The sequence below is a fragment of the Cyprinus carpio genome, chromosome B22 (assembly GCF_018340385.1).
Source record: "Cyprinus carpio isolate SPL01 chromosome B22, ASM1834038v1, whole genome shotgun sequence".
NCBI classification, from domain to species: domain Eukaryota; kingdom Metazoa; phylum Chordata; class Actinopteri; order Cypriniformes; family Cyprinidae; genus Cyprinus; species Cyprinus carpio.
In genome coordinates, this window is record NC_056618.1 from 29999712 (window position 1) to 30020422 (window position 20711).

At 35.9% G+C, this 20711-nt stretch overlaps 1 long non-coding RNA gene across 1 annotated transcript; it reads right to left on the minus strand.

Annotated features, from left to right (window-relative positions):
* Nucleotides 1–9789: 9789 nt before the first annotated feature.
* Nucleotides 9790–11819, minus strand: LOC109095229. Its single transcript, XR_006157905.1, has 2 exons — nt 10836–11819; nt 9790–9902 (listed from the first exon to the last, which is right to left on the minus strand). It is a non-coding gene; the product is annotated as an uncharacterized LOC109095229 (long non-coding RNA).
* Between the last annotated feature and the right edge of the window lie 8892 nt (nt 11820–20711).

The window sequence follows — 20711 nt, forward strand, 5'->3', positions numbered from 1 at the left end:
CTGAAGACTCAACACAAACACTGATACATTATGTGCAAGTCTGATTATAATGAGTTATTGATTTCCAGAATAATATATTTCAGAGTTTCGCAGCTTCATTGTCAGTCTCTTAACTGCAACATGCTTGATAAATCATATTTCAGTATACCGAGGTGGACATTTACACATTGAGTGAAGGATTTGTGTCAGTAGCAGAACTAGATATTCATGATGTAAGAGGTTCATAGAGACTGGATTTGATATTTTTCTGTATTGTTTAGATTTAGCATTCATAATACCTTGAATTGATCTATATTATGCTTAACTACAATGTTGGATTTCCCAAAATAAATAAATAAATACATAAAATATTGTTTGACTTCCAAAAATTTTGTTTTTGTTTATGTGTTCTATTTTTTTTTTTGTGAATTTTAATTATTCTTGATTTCAAGATGAATGTATATGCATTATATAACATACATTCAATAATATTAAACCATATTATGGTAATATATTAAAAAAAGTGTACCGATTACATCAAACTGCTGACATGAAATTGATTCTTGTGGCTCTCAGACAGAAAACATGTTTCTCGCAGTGTTCAATTTACACACTTAGCTGCAACAAAAAACTCTTCACTGCACATTTATTGCCTACAAGCACTTGTTTTTCTTTAGGAAATTTTATTTTTTTAGTGTTAACGTGCTATTAAATAGATATAATGCTCCTGGATGTGTTGAACACAAGTGACACAAACATTGGTTGGTGATTTAGGTCAGAGGGTTTAGAGTTTTTAAAATGTCAAGGTCAAAACAAAGGCAAATAAATTGGTGTTGTGGTTTTACTAAAGCTGTGATCTGATTGGTCATGTGTGCTCCAGTGGGTGTGGCTACTGTTGGTGGTTCAAGACATCAGAGCCAGAATAAAACTCATATCATCAAACATGGAACTTTTTATAAAGTACAAAGTGTCTTTTTTGTCAGCTCAGTTTGATGCAATTTAATGTGAATATTTGGATGTACACGTTGAAAAGTTCTGAGGTCGAATGTTAACTTTTCACTTTTTAAAGGTTCATCAAAAAATGTGTAGTAAACGGGGAAATAAGTCTGTGGTCACATTCACACAGAAGGCAAGTGATAGACGTAACCACACTGTGGGCTGATTTTATTTGACATCACACACACATACAACCCTGACAAAACCAGTCACATTCAGACTACAACAAACTGGAGCAACAGACACAACGTTAACACAACATTCTTATGTATACAAGCATGCGTTTATTTATTTATTTTTTTAATAAGCATAACCAATACAAAATTGTGTTTTCAGTATGGGATTGTGCAATTTACATTGCAGAGTAAAACATTCAAGTATCGTTCATTTATATTTTAACAGGCCTTGTTTAACATAAAACTATATTATATTTTGACATCATGGCTGCTGCACTCTATAATGTTAATTTATGCTTGACCTTTTTATTAATCATACATGTTACATATTTCAACTAGTCATCTCGTTTTATTATGATTTATGATGATTTTTTCATATTTTTCCTATGTATTTCTTATACATAATTTCTTATTTCTTGAATAACTTAACCTCAACAACATAAGATCAGATCCCTTGAACATTTGATGAAGCTCTGTTTATTAACACTAAATTCAGACACCAAGGTTATTAATAAAATGTACAAATATTGTAAATACAGCTGTTAAAATCTTGCCAGTCCTCTGAGAAAAAGTTTTTTTTTGGTCATAAATATGAGGGCTCTCTGACCAGCTTAGTTTGTGAGTCAGACAGAAACCTGTTGTGGTCAGAGCTTTTTTGAGGTCAGTGTAGCACAAGTTCAGCTACATGAATGTGGTTTATTCAGTTGGATGAACAAATTAAACATGTGAATGTGTTTGTTAAAAAAACAACAACCATCAAATAAAATCAAAGTGATACATAAGCAGAGTAAAAAATGAGTTAATCTGTTTATATGATGAAGATTAAAGCAAGACTGGAGGAGCCGATTCCCATGGAATGGTTCCATTAGAGATTTCCAAAAGATAGGTGACTGTAAAAGCCATTACTGTTGTGCAATGCTGTAGGCTACTGTCAGCTGACAGATATTTCATAGATGTTTTACAATTATTCATGAATTATTCATGTACTGAAAATGTAAAGGTAGCCCTAATAGTGAAAATAAAAAGATAAAGCAGAATTGAAAACAAATTATTCCTACAATTATTCCTACTCAAAATTTAGGGTTCTGTATAAAGCTCCTAAAGCTACAAACAATAGTGTAGCCTACTAAATATTGAGTGTTCAAAATGTGTAGATGTTTAAACATAAGAATTTAAAGTTTGTTTTTTGTTTTTGTTTTAATAGCAGGATGCATAAAAAAAAAAAAAAAAAAACACTTTTCAGGCTTGTGCGCGTTCACGCGATAGGATGTGCAGTCCTAGTCCTGTCTAGAAACCTCAAGTGATGTCTGTGGTGATTGTAACAGAAGTTTCTGACACCTAACTGCTGAAGGAATATGATTCTTGTTTTAGTTTTGCTGCGTTTATGGTTGTGGCATTTTAATGGTGAGTTTTTATGTACTTCTTGCAATATGATTAAAATAACATTATGTCATCAAAAAGGAGCTACGTATTAACAAGCGGATAGATTTCTTATGTGAAACTTGGTCACTTTAATCATTTATAAAAAGTATATTTCATTTGATTCTTTTCTACATTTCTCCCAACAGCCCCAAAATTTTATTCTTGCATTTAGTTTGAAAAAAAAAAAAAAAGGTTTAGAATTAAGAGTTGATGTATGAATGTGTTTCAGGAGTGTTTGGTGTTGAAGCAGGTGTAATGAACAGTTTGTCAGTGATGGAGGGAGATTCAGTCACTCTACACACTGATACTGACACACAGAGAAATGATGCAGTGATAGAGTGGATGTTTGGAGCTCAAAACCCAGATATTGTCATTGCTGAAATCAATAGAGATGCACAGATCAATGAGTCAAATATCAAGAGATTCAGAGACAGAGTGACGATGGACAGTCAGACTGGATCGCTCACCTTCACAAACATCAGAACCACAGACTCTGGACTTTACAAAGTAGAGATCACCACAAATTCAAAAGCAGATAAAATATTCAATGTTACTGTCTATGGTGAGTACAGCAGCAGAATTTGGTCTTTTCTCTTCAGATCTTGACCATAAATCTTTGCCACATATGATCATTCATAGAATGACAAATTGCTATATTGTAGTTAATGAGATTTAAGAAAAACATGATTAGTACTGTCCCCTGAGTTCAGATCTTGACCATAAATCTTTGCCACATATGATCTTCCCTTAATCCTCTGTTATTTTCCAGCTCTTAGATCAACTTCCTGTTCCTGTCGTCATCAGAGACTCTTCACAATGCTCTTCTTCATCTTCATCAGAGTCTAAATGTTCACTGCTGTGTTCAGTGCTGAATGTGAGTCATGTGACTCTCTCCTGGTTCAAAGGAAACAGTTTAATCTCCAGCATCAGTGTGTCTGATCTGAGTATCAGTCTCTCTTTACCTCTGGAGGTGGAACATCAGGATAAAAACAGCTACAGCTGTGTGCTGAACAACAACATCAGCACCCAGACCACACATCTGGACATCAGTCAACTCTGTCAGCCGTGTGCAGGTACATCAGAGACGATATTAGAGTTATACACTGAGCTGATCTCTGTCAGCCGTGTGCAGGTACATCAGTGATATTTGTGTATTTATCGAGTTACTCTGTTGGTTGTGTTCAGGTGTATGAAGTAAACAGTGATACAAAGCTGTATAATTCTTTAAAGTGGGACCGTTAAGCAGATGAGGTTACACTAATAATGTCTGTCTCTCTTCAGGCGTTACAAATCAAACAGGGCTGATATCTGTTGCTGCTGTAACTCTGTTGATTGTGGCTGCAGCTGGGATGTTCTTCGTCTGCAGGAAGTGTAGAAAAATGGATCAAGAAGGCATGTATAACTAAAGTAGAGTTAATACATTGTAAAAATACATACATGTGTGTGTATATATTTATATATATATATGAAGAGACAACAGAATTTAATACATTTGTCATTATTGTTAAAATATTTAAGTAGTCCAGGCCCGTGAGGAAGAGATAACTTACGATGTTCTATAATTGTATTGAAGAATTGAATTTTAGTAGTAAAGGTTATTAATGACTTTGCCATGTATCTGCATTAGTTCTAGTGACCAACATTCTATAAAAGAATTGCACAAAAAACGGTAAGAAAAAGAATTAGTGTTTCTGTTGCTCATCCCAGTTACTGATAATCACAGGAATTGAAAAAGTAGCATAGACGATCATACTTATCATTTACATAGCAAACACTACTAGAGAAGACTTTTTGGGACTTCTTTACATTTAATAAAGGTTCTTTACTGCCATCTACAGACCATTTAACATCAACTGAATCTTTCCATTCCACAAAAGTTCTTTATAATGTAAAAAGGTTCTTTAGATTTTTTTGAAAATTCTATATATATTTGTAATATTTTATTTTTTGTAATCAATACTCAACAATACTGTATTTTTTTTTTTTTTTTTTTTTTTTTTTTTTATTTTTTTTATTTTACATTTAATTTTTTCAGCACTCTAGAATGTGACATGTTTATTGTGTCTACAAAGACATTGCTGTTGTAAAGATTACTTGCTTTGTAATAAATTATAAAACATGAAGTATATATAATTCATAGTATAAATATAAATTATATATAATATTTCACATTTATTGTTGGATTTTCATCCAAAATTTGTCAAAGTCTCTAAAATGGCCAAAGTCTTGCTATAAGACTTATTTCATAGCTTGCTTCATAGCATAGCTTTCATAGCTTTTGTGTATCCTAAAAACAGTTAAATTATATTTTCAGACTTTTCAGACACGTAATAATTGGAAAAGACATGCTATAGTATAACTATAAAATATATAAATATTTAGCTTGATTTTTCACATACCCTATTGTCTTCTTGACAAACAAAAGCACTGTTTTTTAGAAAAAAAAAAAACAAATCCACTACTTTAGAAAAAGAAACTTTAGAAAACTTAATTGGTGGCAAAATGACCATTAATGTGCAAAATAAATATATAACTTGTCCAATTTCAGACAGCTCTTGCTATTTGTTTAGTGTGATTAATTATATACAATTAAAAAAATAAAAATAAAAAATAAGCAGTATTTTTTTTTAAGAGATTTGTAGTGTTTTTTTTTTTGGTGTATTTAGGCATGGTGATGTGGTGGTGTTTTTTTTTTTTAAGAGATTTAAATAAGAGGATGAGGTGGTGTACGCAGGCATCGTGAAATAATCACATTTTGATTTATCATTAATTTTTTGTGAGTGTGTTGTTTGTCAGTTTTCTTCTGATGACTTGAACACTTATCTTTTGAAATTAAATGGATTTTAACCAGGAGTTTGTACAGGAGTTGTTACTGTAATGTTTTTGTTGCAGTAGTGTAGAAGAAAGCCCACCACACACCAGCTGTCAGTGGAGGGGTGAGTAGAGTGATGTAGCCATGATGTTGTTGGGGTTGCGGTCCTCGGACATGTCAGTGTTTTTAAAAGTAATACAGGTCAAGCTCAGTCATAACTTGTGTGTTGAGGGTCGAGTAGATTGATGTATTAATGGTGTATGAAGTGTTGCACAATTTTCTCAATTTGAAAGTCATACAGGTCAAGCCCATTCATAACTTACTGGAAAATGAAGTGTTGCATTACTTGTTTCTTAATATGTAGTTTCTCATTACGGGCTTCATTTTGTGTGCATATCAATATGCTGAAGGCGCAATAACACATCAGATGCTGCCATAAACAATAACAGATGCACACATGCTAGGTTTATTTTTTCACAAAAAGTGAACACACTAAACAATAACAGATGCACACATGCTAGGTTTATTTTTCACAAACAGTGAACACAATATAGCTGTATTTTTTGATTTTAATTAGTTAATATTTGAATAAAAAAATATAAGGAGGCACAACACTGGCCCTGGTTACATATATTTTTAAGGCAAGACACCCCAAGCATTAAGCAAAAAAAAAAAAAAAAAAAAAAAAAAGATGGATGAAGAAAGCAGAATATAGAAAATATTTAGGCAAGTAAATTCAATATTAAATATAATTTATATAGGATATTTTAGATATCACTGCTTATTACAAAAAATACAAAATATTGTGCCAAGTATAATAAAATAATGTGAAAATAAATCAATCTATAACAAACCCTTCTGTAAAGGGTGTATGTAAGTGCTACCACAGAGAACATTTTCTGGGTCAGTGCATGAGAAAAAAAATCATTTTGAGAAAAACACGTAAAGAAATCTGTTGTAATTGAAATCTACACATACAAATATATGAAGTGCAATTAAATAAATACTTAAGAGTATTTTGGTTGTTTTCTTTCCACCTGTATAAAACAACGTGCTATGAAAAGCCAGATGGCCCAAATCAAAATTGACTAGTGCATAAAAAATAATGTTTTCACCTGGAGTGTCTTGCCTTAAAGAAAAAGTGTTAGGAAATAATGTTTTAATTTTGTGTGTATTGCATTAACTGAATTTTGATTGTAATGTGTTTTAATTTTATTGTTTTTTTCTGCAATTTACTTAAAATTGTATAAATATGTTTTTTTTTAATTTTGGCTGAAGATTTTGCTGCTCACAGTCTGCAACTTTTATAGTGGTGTAGGAATGATATCTAAAACCCTGGAACAAGTTATCTTTTGTTTTTTTCAATTATTGACACTTTCTATGAACTTCATCGTGTGTTCCTTTTTCCATCTGTATTATTATATTTGATTAATATAATAATAATATATTTGATTAATAATTAAAAAGTTTTTGGCGAACATAGTTTTACAGAGTTGTTCACCATTGCTGTCCCCAACCCTAACAATTTATCTGGGCTTGGGACCGGCATATAGTGTAGCTGATGAATAGACTATATGGCGTGGTTTACAACATTATTTTGGGCTAAGAAACACCTGCCAAACAAGAAAGCCCCAGGAATCCATGGGATTTATCTCTTATTACACAGCTTATTTTAGGGTTCACCTAAAGTGTGTTGTCCCTGCACCACTTTAGTAGACAGGCTTAGCTTAGTCTAGCTATAATCGTTTTCTTTTGATAATAACCTTTTCTCTTTTTCATTGTTCTTAACTTATTGCGACTATTGTCCAAAAATTTAATTTCTCTCATAATTTACTCATCCTCATGTCATTTTAAACCTGTATGACTTTCATTCTTCTGTTGAACATAAATGAAGATATTTTGAAGAATATTGGTAACCAAACCATTTTGGGAAAATGATCTATACATTAGAACATTTCAGAGATTAGAAAAATGTAAATGGTTCAGGCTGCTGGAGGCAAGTGATATCAATGAAGAGAGGATAGAAAAAACAACCATAGCTAGAATCGATAAATCCCTGTGTTTGCATCTTCAAACTTGTTCCTGGATATTGTGTTGGCTTTCCTTGAGAGTCAGAGTTTCTGTGATGGTTTCAGTGTATCCAAATTGCATCAAGTTGGCTGAAATGCAGAATGACACATAATGATGTTTTCTTTTTTCAATCATTGGGAGATAACAGAAAGACATGAAAAATAGACAATTTTCATAAGACCTGCCTTTTTTATATCCTCCTCTCTTTTTCCTGAAGTATATCACAACTCCGAGCACTAGTACTATTACTAGAAAGAGCAGCACTGGAATCAAAAACACTGGAAAATCTGTGGTTTCAAAGAAGGAATCTAAAAGATGAAGAAAAAAAAACTGATATGAAATACATTAAGGACCTAAAAGTACAGAAGCTATTTGGGATGCGACTGGTCACTGATCGGAACCGGCTGTTAATTACTTCTGGTTACACTTTATTTTAAGGTGACATTAATACACAGTAATAACATAAATTAGTAATGTGTAATATTACATTACTTAAATTAGCCTACTAGTTAATGTAGGATTAAGATTAGGGTTTGGTTTAGGGTTTGTTGCTAATAATTATGTATTGCTTATTGTTATTTCCAAAGTAAGTACATGTGTAACTACTGTATGCCACCTGAAAATAAAGTGTTATTTCAAACTTAATTACTTGTGTAGTTACTGTATGCCACCTGGAAAAAAGTTTTTGTAAATTTAGTATATTTTGGATGTGTTAGTAAGTGGTCTTTAATTCAAACAACCTTAATCTGACTTCATCAGACAAGTAGTTTGTGACATCCGTCTCGAAATCACATTCGTCTTGAAAGCATGTTTTGTTTAAGTTCGTCAAATATAAATTTATGATTACTGACTGACTGTCCATATGCCAATATGTAATTAAAGATACATGAAATATTATTTATTATTAATAATATTATTATTTATGATATTGTTGATATGGGAAATGGGTTGCATTTGTTTCTGAGTTCATAGCTCCTGTGTCCTTAGTAGCCTGTTTCTAGTGTGTTCTGTTTGGTTTGCTAGGTTTTTTTTTTATTGTTCTAAGTTAGTTTGTGTCCATGGTTACTCATTATGTTCATCTGTGTTTAGCTCATTGTTTTGCTATGTATACATATACTGCCTAGCTTCCACTGTCTGTTTTGTTTATTGTCTTAGCTCACTTGTCTTACTGCCTTTTGGATTATTTCCTTCTTGCAGTGTTAATAAACCTTGTTGCATGTAGCTCCTACTTCTATCACTCCTTGCCTGCCTGCAGATAATCAAAAAAAAAAAAAAAAAAAAAAAAAAAAAAAAAAAGTGACGTGACATACAGCCGAGTATGGAGTTGTGGGTTCGGTGCATTGCTCAAGGGCACCTCAGTCATGGTATTGCCGGCCCGAGACTCGAACCCAACACCTTAGGGTTAGGAGTCAAACTCTCTTAACCATTAGGCCACGACTTCCCCAACACCTAATCAATAATTCAGTTTAAATCCACATTTATTAAATACATGACTGACAGATATCAGCTCAGTGTATAACCCTAATATCATCTCTGATGTACCTGTACACGGTTGACAGAGTTGACTGATGTCCAGATGTTTGGTCTGGTTGCTGATGTTGTTGTTCAGCACACAGCTGTAGGTGTTTTTATCCTGATGTTCCACCTCCAGAGGTAAAGAGAGACTGATACTCAGATCAGACACACTGATGCTGGAGATTAAACTGTTTCCTTTGAACCAGGAGAGAGTCACATGACTCACATTCACCACTGAACACAGCAGTGAACATTTAGACTCTGATGAACTTTCAGAAGATGATCTGATGAAGATGAATATGTGATTTGTGAAGGGTCTGTGATTTGGTCTGGAATATGATGTTTATCTTTTTTTTTTTTTATTATTAGACTGCAGGAAGATATAGGAAAACAAAGTCTAATGTATTCTTACAGTGTCTTCTAAATGTACTTTATTCTAAAAGGAAAAATTCATCAAAAACGAATGTTAATGTATTTTTTATTAATTTAATGTTCTATGATTGTTTTAATTTTATTTTTCTTTTGTTGTTTTTTTTTTAGTGTTGTTTGTTTTGTTTGTATTCTTATTCATTCATACATTTGTAATGTATCAAGTTCATTTTTGTTGTGTTTTTAGGCATAGACTGTAACAATGAAAATCTTGTATGAAACCCTATTGTTGCTGCTGATCTTAAGATTATAAAGTCCAGAGTCTGTGCTTCTGATGTTTGTGAAGTTGAGAGATCCAGTCTGAGTATCCACCTTCACTCTGTCAACAACTCTATCAGCTATCATGGTTTTACTGGCCTTTCCATTGATTTGGGCAACTAGAGTATTTTCAGGTCCATAATACCATACTATCAGATCATCTTTCTGTTTTACAACACCTGTGTGTAGTGTGACAGAATCTCCCTCCATCACAGACACATCCTCTGTCTCAACACCAAACACACCTAGTAAAAAACAACAACAATGGTTTCCAGGTGTATGATTACATAATTAACATTGACATGACAGTAATGATAAAACTATTGTCTGTTTGTGTGTGTGCGCAAGGATTTATAATGTTTTTACTCACACTATACTCTCCATAATTGTCAAATTATACTAACTACTTTAGCCATCCCTGATCACACATAATGTTTCAATTAAAGGATAAAGACATGCTATGGAAATAAAAATTAGTGTTCTAGGATGTCAGTATGCTGCAAAACCTTTGAGAAAATTAATAGAAAATATGGAAGTAGAAATTAGTGTAATTTGATGTAAGTATGCTGCAAAACCTTTGAGAAAATTTTTGTAAAAAGTTTTGTATTTCTTTTATTTACAACATCAAAAATATATATATATATTTTTTCCCCCAGTGTAGAACAGTGCATGTAGTTACAACCTCCGAGGATAATGACAACCTAGAGCAGGTTTTCTGAAAGGACCAGAAAACCTGCTCCACTGTTCTGTTGTTTGCATTTTAAACTGATAGTTCTTTCATGTGTCATCATTAACAAACCCTCGGGTCATTCCAAGAATTTCCATCTTCTCTGAAAAAAAAAGACAATATTCTAAAGTACTTTTCAGTTGTGTTTGTCCATACAATGCAAGTCTACAAGACTCAAATTATATATTTCCCAAAGCATGTCACAGTGCATATGAGAATCTGTGAAATACAGCTTTGTAAATGCACCATCATGGCTGCGAAAATAAAGAATCCAGAACCTGAATTTCTCTCATTACAAATCGTGCGCGCACACACACACATACACACACACTTCAGCTCATGTTTTGAATCCTAGATCACAAGTTAGCTTAAATCCACCAACTAGCAGACTGATCAGTGCACGCGGCTCTTAAATTGAAAAAAAGGACTAAGCTATAAAATCTAATCTTACCATTTGTGAAGATGAGTAATGATAAAGAAAGAGATGCAAGTCTTGGAAACATTAAGCTATTCATATTTCCTCAGTTGGATCAGCTCTGCAGTCTGAAAATGATGTGGAAGGTTGATTCCCTAGCTGGATCGTTAGATCTCATTTACACCTGTTTTGAAGACAGCAGCTTCTGACAATGTAAATGTGGAAAGACAGGAACAGACTTCTTTTGTCAGGTAGAACGTAACACCCATTTCAGCTATGGGGCATGTCTATCCAATTGGCATCGCAAGCATGTATGGGCCCAACCCTATTTTCAGCATTAAGTAAAAGTGAAAGAATGCTTTACAGGTAAGATAGCTGCACGCTAACCACTGAAATATGCCCTGACAAGCCTTCTACTTAAGTTTCCTTTCTTTAGAAATGAGTCATTTCAAAGAAAGAGAAACATTGTGGGTGAACAGGTTCTCGAAATTTAGTCCAGGAAGTGTTTGCTACAATAAACACTGTTTATTAGTCAAGAACTGCTTTATGAATTGCAATAAGAGTCAAATGTGGTTCAGACCCAATACATAAATATGCATTAATCAGCTTTGTACATGTAAGGAGGAATTAATCTGGAAAACATGGCTATTTCATGTTATGGCCCATGGATTTATGAAGATATAATACAGATGTGCCTTGTACGGTGAAATCATTTAAAACTGTATTTAAATGTCGTTTTAACTGTGGTGGTCTAAAACTGACTTTAAAAACAAAAAAAATAAAAATAAAAAGACTGGCAAATTTAAACCTTACCTATACAACCTTACAAATGTAGAAGCAGTGCAGTATCGAACAACATTCCATTGCTCAACAATCATGTGACTATGATAAGCTGCCAGGACAGAGAAGTTATTGTTATGGGGAGTTTCCAACTGCATGTTACAACATATCCTTATTGTTCTATAGTAACCTTTGTACTGGACTTTTAACTGAAAAGTCAATTTATTTACATAATAAAAAGTAATAGTAACTTGTGTCGTTTTTTGATCTGTTTGATTGTGTTTTTTTTTTTTTGTAGATATGTTATATTAGATGGAATTGTTAGCACACTGACGTCTTGCCTTTACTATCTGAGCTTAGATATCAAGAAGCAATCACTTACGAGAAGTCATTGCTGACATTTTTGGACTTTTTAGAGTCATAACTGCCCATAGGAAAGAAAAAAAGTGAGATCTTAAATATTTCTCCTAGACAGAAATGATGTTAACGAAGTACAGAACCCCCCCCCCCAACATTTACTTAAGTAAGAGTAAAAGTAAATATATCTTGAAATATACTCCAAAAGTATTAGTTTTTAGTTAAATGTAACTCGTTACTACCCACCTCTGCACAAAGTAATACACACATGCTTTCAATTTCTGTTGGATTTCTGACAGACATTGAGTGTGTTCAGTAATTGAATGGTTTAGGTCAGAAAATTGAGTTTTAAATGTTCAAGATTTGTAACATGCCAAAGAGTTTTAAGGAAAGTCCTAAAGGTGTGATCTGATTGGTCATGTGCTCTGGTGTCATGTGGCTACTGTTGCTGCTTTAGTTCAAGACAAAGTGCAATTATTATCCTTCATATGTGAAAACAGTTTTTTTGATCAGCTTAGTCTCTTAGTCAAACAGAAAAATGCTGTCCTCTGTTAATAAATCAGCAGAGTAAAAAAAAAAAAAAAAAAAAAAAAATAGTTAATTTATATGGTATTACACCAAGGTTGGAAGAGCTGAAGCTGCGACCGAAAACACAGTATGAATCATAATTAAACTTAACACAAGAACTGGATATCAGAACTGTTTTATGTGGTTTAATAAAGGAAAATAAGCGTAATGCTGATGTTCAGCACTCGGTTTCATGAGAAACACTACTTACTGTTTCATAACAGCCAATCAGCATTCATTTACTCATCTATTTCTCATAAAGAATCAACTAACAATGACTTCACATCCATAAACTCTCTGAACACATCCTTTCACAAACAGAGACGGTCAGTAATACTCAGTAAATATGAGATCAATTCACTGACAGCTGCATTTCGAAAAGCTTAGCTGTACAATGTAAAGCAAATATTTTTCCCACCCATGATACTAAACATGGTTTAGTGGCTGGAAAACACACAACGCTATAATGCTTAAAATAGAAAACCAAACACGCACAAACCTGAAAGGGCACATATGACAGAAAGAACAATAAAAGCTCAGATCACTGACATGCAAGTCATTTACAAAGACATTAAACACACAGAAGTATTAGCAAAATGACATCAGTGGATGTATAAAATATTCTGAGGTCTTTATTGTATTTCATTGTTCTTCGAACCCAATAAAACTTCAGTGACTTCTGATTTCTTTTTTCTTTAACTGAAGGAAAATACAAATGTTTACAAAAATACAATTGCTAAATTTATCAATACATTGGAATATGTGGCTATGCAGTAGACATTTGGAAGTGGAGCTAGATAGACATGAGTGTCATTTGTGTTCATTTGGTTGTTCTGCATTATTTTGTCTTGGTGGTTGCTGTTGGACTAATGGAAACATACAAATTGAACAGGTGCAGAGACAGAGCCATGAAGGACTCTGATGCCATTGAGGAGGATGATGATGATTATTATTATTCAGTTTAGCATTGACTAGCTGGATGTGTGCTTTACAGAGGAAGGCTTTGGTGATTCTTTTCTGACACGGTTTAATATGATTAGTGTAGTTGATATTTAGCACTTAAAGAAAAGCTGCAAAAACGTAGACAGAAACAGAAAGAAACAAAGAAAAGAAACCCCAAACCCTGTTTTACTGGTTCCTAACTTGTGAGTTTACAATAATTGGTTATGTATTTATTAACATTATGTCAAGATATATATTTGTTCTGTACGCAATTTTACACGGTAAAGAGGGGACAGTGAAATTACATTTTGTTTCACTCCATTTTATAGACCTACATTTTTGTTAAAAGCAAAAGTTGACTTTAATCATATTGACAAAGTAGTAAAACATGGTATTGTTGAACATTTGTTGATCCTGTAAATGAGTGTATTTTAGAATATGTGAACAGATCAGTAAAAGTTGTGCTCTCTAGCTTACATCTGTGCTCAACTTATGTAAATCAAAAGCTTAAGAACTTTGAATAACCAAAACCATTTTCATGTTCCTTTCCACTCTGCTCATCCTAATCTACTCTTACCAAAACTATCATAATGCCCACTGTTTTTGAATCTAGAAGAAAGGATCATGGCTTGCAGCGCTTGTGTTTGGAGGTTAAATTTGTACAGCAGCTCGTGTTTACATTTACATCATACTTTCCATTAAGCAACACCAATACAAACACCAGTCATTCTCAGGAAAATAAACATTTGACTAATAAATTAAATATTTCCATTGCACACAGGCCCGTGGCCAGCTATGAGGTCAGAATTTTTCATGCTCAAAAATAAAATGTGTTCTCTGAATGACTAATTTGCTGTTAAACTCCTCATATTGAATGTCTGCATGTATAATTCAGTTTAATTCAGAATGTTTAGCATCCGTGATCTGATAACGACCACTGTGAGACGCTGGTGAAGTGAACGAGTCTTTAGAGAGAGCGCGAGACGCAGTCAAGAATGCATCTAGCTATTTTAAGCTTTTTTTTTTTTTACTTGTCTTTTCCACTTAATTTGACACTTTAGAAAGATAATAAAGTAGGAAGTTGCGGTTTAGGGTCAGCAATCTTTATCTAATCTCCAAAAGATTTTAAATAATTTCGGTTTATTTTATTTATAGGTTTTTGTTTAATAGCAATAACTGGCAACATTGCACCACACTTAAACCGGCAGTAATCAAAAAAGTCCATGGACAGATTATTGCTGTCAGACACATTCGGATCCATGTGCAATGCTTATTTAGAAAACGTAGTAGTACCAGGCAGGGTTCAGACAACAGCGTCAAGGATATCAGAGACAATCAATATCAGTATCGGTTACCAGGCTTCAATCAGGGCAGGCGGCAGACAAAAGGCAGGTCGTAAACAAAGCAGAGGGTCAGTAGGGCAGGCGGCAGAGGATCATAAGAATCAGATCAGTCCAAGGTAATGCACGGATAAACAGACGGGGATAAACGCTCAGAATTGCAAGACAGGCTAAACAAGACTAAGCAAAGAGTGCGTGTTGGCTTCAGTTTATATAGGGCGTGGAATGAGGAACACCTGGTGGTGAACAATCCGAGGTATGGGGCATATGGGTAATGTAGTCCATGAAGATGTCAGTAATCAGGTCAAGGTGCCCTCTGGTGGCCGTCGGAGAGTCACAGAGGCCTGGGTCATAACAATTGCTGACAAGATATGACATTCGGTAAGGGGGGAAATATATATGTGTGTGTGTGTGTGTGTGTGTGTGTGTGTGTGTGTGTGTGTGTGTGTGTGTATATATATAATAATGTGTGTGTGTGTGTGTGTGTAAATGAAATACGCAAACACTGACCATTAAGAAGTCTATGCTAAGTCATTTAGTAAAGTAGTAAAACTTTCACAAATCATGCCATAAACATTCATAAGAGCACTACACAATGTTATCAGCTATATAATGGTTATAAACAAAAACTATAACAGCAATATGTATGGTTGCATGAATAATAAACAACTGATAAAATGATCCACCCCATAAATATAGTAAAGTATTAAACTTTGATGCAATAAATAGGGTTTGATTTAAAAATGAGCATCCCTCCAAAACAGAGAAAACATCTTTCACAAACATCTACATGACTGTGTCTTTTAAAGTGTTAATAGTGTATATAATTAGCTGTATTTATAGGGGTGATTATAGCACAATTCTATAATAAGGGGACTATTATAGAAAGACAGCGGCTATTTGTGAAAATAGCATATTTTCTAAGCGATAGATGCTATTTACACTAATTGCAAATAGCATTTTTACACTAAGTGCTAATAACTATAGATTATATTTACACTATGTTAAAATTGTACTACTTATTGCAATTAGTGGCAATTATCTGCATCTTGTAGTGCCTTGTGAAACAGTATGCAATATTAAATTATTGAGTGTAAATTTTAATTTTAATTCAAATTAATAAATGGATGCCACCCTACAATAAAGCCCTCCATACCCCTATCCTAAGTCTACTATACTTTATTTTCAACTTTTTTTTATTATATTCTTCATTTTCATTGAAAATAAATGCTTTTCTGATGTGATCTGAAATTTGAAAAGGGAGAAAAAAGTTTCCCAAAATGCGGATTCGAACCCAGGTCGATTGCGGCAAATAGAACATGTCACACAATTTACCATCGGCACCACTAGAGCTGATAACTGTCAGTTGTCTTTTGTATTGTTGACTAGCCGAATCACACGTTGGTTGGTGGAGTTAGTGTAAATAGCTTTAGCAAACAAGATGGGCTATTTGCACTTAGGGTAAATAGACATTCCACTATAGAAACCCCCTGGACCTCACTCATTTTCAAAGCCTGGCTATGGCCATGATTGCACACTATCAGAGGTTTGACTGAAGCATTGGCCACTAAGCAGGTCACTGGATGGAAATATATGGCTGTATATGGAAATTGCATGCAAAATACTGAGCTTTAAGTTTAGATCAGGTACAAAGATGAACCTATGAGGAACCTGCCCCAGGAAAATATATATTTGAATTTATATCCTGATGTGTGGCACTTTATCTCCATCTCTCTGACATGTCCTTGTTCTCTCTCTCTTTCAGTGTCAGCAATCAGTACCGTGAACCATTCTCACATTTGCATTGGAAACTGAAAGCTTTTGTCAAATATCTTATAAAACCATATACGATATTACAGTTTCTAATGCACAGATATGTCTTAAACTAAAAAAAAAAAAAAACGGAAACTAAGAGTTTACGACAGGAGTTAAACTAAAAGAGAAGTATAGTTTTGTGTTGTTTTATCTTATGAAATGTTATAAATGAGAAGAATTGTTTTCAAGGGATCTTCGAACTGCGTCCTCTAGGGGTTGCTATGGGGAACACCTCATCATGACCCGTGTCTGAAGCATACATTGAAAACACACCAACATGTTGGCCGGCGACAGCCTCTGACGTCACTACCGGCGCGACTATAAACAGGCACCAGGAGAACATGTCATTCTCTTCTTCGTCTTCACTCACTGTTCTGTCTGAAGCGTGCATCTGAAAGAACCGTTAAGAGTGATCTTTCTCTGTATATCATGGCGACTACTAGCAAGCGTTTAGACAATGTGTGCATCCGTGTCGGCTTTATTTGACACTCGATGACACACGCGATCTTCGTGTCATTTGTTTGGGTGACACGCACACAATGTCTTTGAGGAGGCAATCTGCGTGCATTGTGAGCGTTCATTTTCAATGAAAAAGCTCCGCTCTCGTTCGTCTCTCTTTCCGAGGAAAAAAAGGCAGCCATCTGCTTCCCGTGGTTCAGGACCCGCCGCTGCTGAGGCACGGAGGAGAATGAGCTTGTGAGAATACAGGTGGATCTGTCTGAATGGTTATGTGTCTAATAATAAACTCTGTGAGTTTCCTTTGCAGTGCTTAGTTACAGTGTTTACTAAACACTCACCAGCACCAGCCATCCGGCTTCATGTTCCGGTATTAGGCGGCTGAGATCACAGGTTTCTGCGGGAACCTCCTTGATCATCAGGTCTGGCACAGAACTGCAGGGAATTTCATGGATGTCCAGCCAGGTCACCTTGAGGGGTCTCCTGGCCGCTTAGTTTTGCTGTCGCATCCAGCGGGAAGTGGAGGTGGCAGTTACAGAAGTCTTCTTGTATATGCTGCCTCAGGTGATGCTCCCCTCGCTAGAGGTTTGTAAAATTTGTGCTTGCCTCTCCCGTGCGGTTAAGCGCCTCTGCGATGCTTAGGAACCTTTAGGTACACATGCTAAGCTCTGTGTACTTTCTGAAAACCACATGGTGGCACGTGAACACTTTGCGCACTTTCTAAAATCCACGTAAGTGGTAAGTGTGCACGCAAGACTCGTGCACGCACTTTCTGAAATCCTGTAAGGTAAGGGTTACGTGCTCTGCCTCGTTCCCTTTCTTGAGATGATAAGACCTTGGTTCCTTGGGCTCCATTCAGCCAGTGTATTTGTTTATACACTTCAAGCACTGCTTTCCTTAACATGAGGGGCTATTTGGGTGATTCTCGTGGTAGTTTGGTAGATTTAGCCTTTTCCAAGAAGGGTTGCCTATGAGCGCGCTATTCTGAATTCGGAGTTCTCTTCTCATATGAGACTGAGTTCTCTGTTTTTTCCCAGAGCGCTCCAGAATTATTTCCACAAATCGAGTTGATGACTCTCAAACATACTGTTTTGAGATGCACCATTCCATTTATGAGCTGCTCTGTCAGAGTGCCACGAGAGCCCTTCCCTTAGAACAGTATTTGAAAATCCAGAAGTGTGCACGTGAAGTCTTTGCACACTTTCTGAAATCCACACTGTGGTAAATCTGCATGTTAGTATTCTGCGTTCTTTCTAAAATCCTATATGGTGAGGGCTCCACGCTGTTGCTTCGTGCCCTTTCTTGAGTTGGTAAAACCCCCGTTCATCTTGGGAGCCACTCCACCTAGAGTATGTATCCTTGGATACCTATCTAAACAGGGTGGTCGCTACTAGAGACCTGTTGAGACAGCTCTTTCAGCAAGCTTATGCGAAAACTAGCGGTAGCCCCTGTGTGACAGGCAAGACTCAGTATAAAATGCTAGGTTCTTAGCCGTATCCCTTTAAAGGAATCTTTCCTGATTCCAAGCCTTCAGCTCTACCCCGGGCCGAGGTCCTAACAATTAAGTTGGGTATGTAGCTTAGGCCTTTGGCCATAAGGGGTACTGTCACAGACAGCCGTCTAAACGTCCTACGGGCAACTCCCATGGAAATGGTAGAGTTGGTACTTAGTGTTCGCAATGATTCTGGCCTGCACTCCCCTCAGCATGGCGGCGTGGGTATACTGTTCCCCATAGCGACCCCTAGAGGACGCAGTTCGAAGTTCCCTCGAAAGGGAATGTCTCAGGTTACGAATGTTACCATTGTTCCCTTAGTAGGGAATGAGACACTGCGTCCTCTAGCTCCCTGCCATGCTTCGGACGCAAGCTTCAGACGAAGAAGTGAATGACGTGTTCTCCCAGTGCCTGTTTATAGTCGCGCCAGTAGTGACGTCAGAGGCTGTCGCCGGCAAAACTGTGTAAACAACTGTGTTTATCCTGGATTCTCCTTCGTCTCCTCGCTCCTTCACAGTAGGCACACCATTTTGTTTTCGATTTTTGAAAAATCTTTTGTTTTCCTATCCACCCTCCTCCCTCACACTTACAGCATGGAAGTAAAGGGTGGTTGTTAAGTGAAGTTCACCGGCCACACAATTCACCCATAACCAAAAGAGGAGGATGAGGAGAAAAAATCTTTTGTTTTCCTATCAACCTGAGTTTGCTCCATTGTCAGCTCTATCCCCTGACCCGAGTCGAGAAATGGCTCTAGCCCCAGACCAAGGTCAAGAAACAGCTGCAGTTCCCACTTCCAGCCCAGAGAGGGCCCCAGTTTCTGAGTTTAGCCAACGGAGGACTACTGTTCCTGAGTTTCTGAGTTTAGCCAACGGAGTTCCTGAGTTAGACCTGGAAAGGGTCCCGGTCCTTATGGCTATCTCATGGAGGGCGTCGGAGCCCATAATTCTCCCAATATATATATATATATATATATATATATATATATATATATATATATATATATATATATATATATATATATATATATAGTTGTGTTTTTATTGTGTTTTTATCGAGCGCAGTGTTAGTTCAGTCACCTGCTGATGCAGTCAGCTGTTAAAACCGCTCCAATTACTACCACTCTCCTATTAGACACGGGACATATATACGTGGCACTACTGCTCGGTAAGTATGCTCAACGGCTCGCAAGGCTCAAACTGCTTGCGAGAGCTATCGCTCGCTCAGGAACTATCAGACGGCGAATCTATCTCCATAGGAAGCGTTAAATCAGGATTTGGCAGGATTCCCACAGAGTATCTCACCAGATTTCAAGTCGCGAACTTAAGCAAATTCGCCGTGTTGTTTGTCAAGCAACGGACTTGATTTGTGTGAGCGATTGATTTATATACTTTTGATATGAGCGAGCACTTGATATAGATACTTACGACCGACTCACAACTTTACACAAGATCTGCTTCTCCACTGGAAGAAGCTAGATATTCACAACTGGCAATTTTACCTTTAATTCATCTCTGGACATCTTCACGAAGCTAAGCAAAGTTCTTTCATTTTATTGCCTAGTGCTATTTTGGTGAACATGCTTCAGACATTGCTTATTATACAAAGCTAATTGTTCAGTTATGTTGCGAGGCATGCTATCATATTACCACACCAGTAACACTACCAGTTAAATATACCCACGAGCCTCGTTAATCTGTGGTCAAGGCTGTCGATATTAACGGCTGCTGCTTCAGGCTCATCTATTGGGGATGCTTTCATCAAACTTATCCGACTACTCCAACACACTGGGTTTAAAATCAGTGATCTGCTTTTGCTTAAACTAGTGTATCGATAAAGTGCTTGATACTAAATGTACAGATCGTAAATTTTGCTCGTATCAATGCTAAAACGTTATCCGACAAGGGCTAATGCTGTTGCCTAAATTAGAGCTCTGACCATATGGCGTCTGCTTTACAGGTGCATGCGGATCTTTTAGCTGGTTAAAAGAGCACCCTTCGCTACTCCTATCTCTGTAGGGGATCCCGCCCCACTCCACGCACTTAAGAAGGTCTTTGCTTAAAGCTATCAAGATATGGGACTGCTTACTTGTGAGGTTTATCTATTGTCCAGCATCATGTGCTAGTCCTGCCGTTGCATAGGAGGGATTTATGCTTTCGCTGGCTC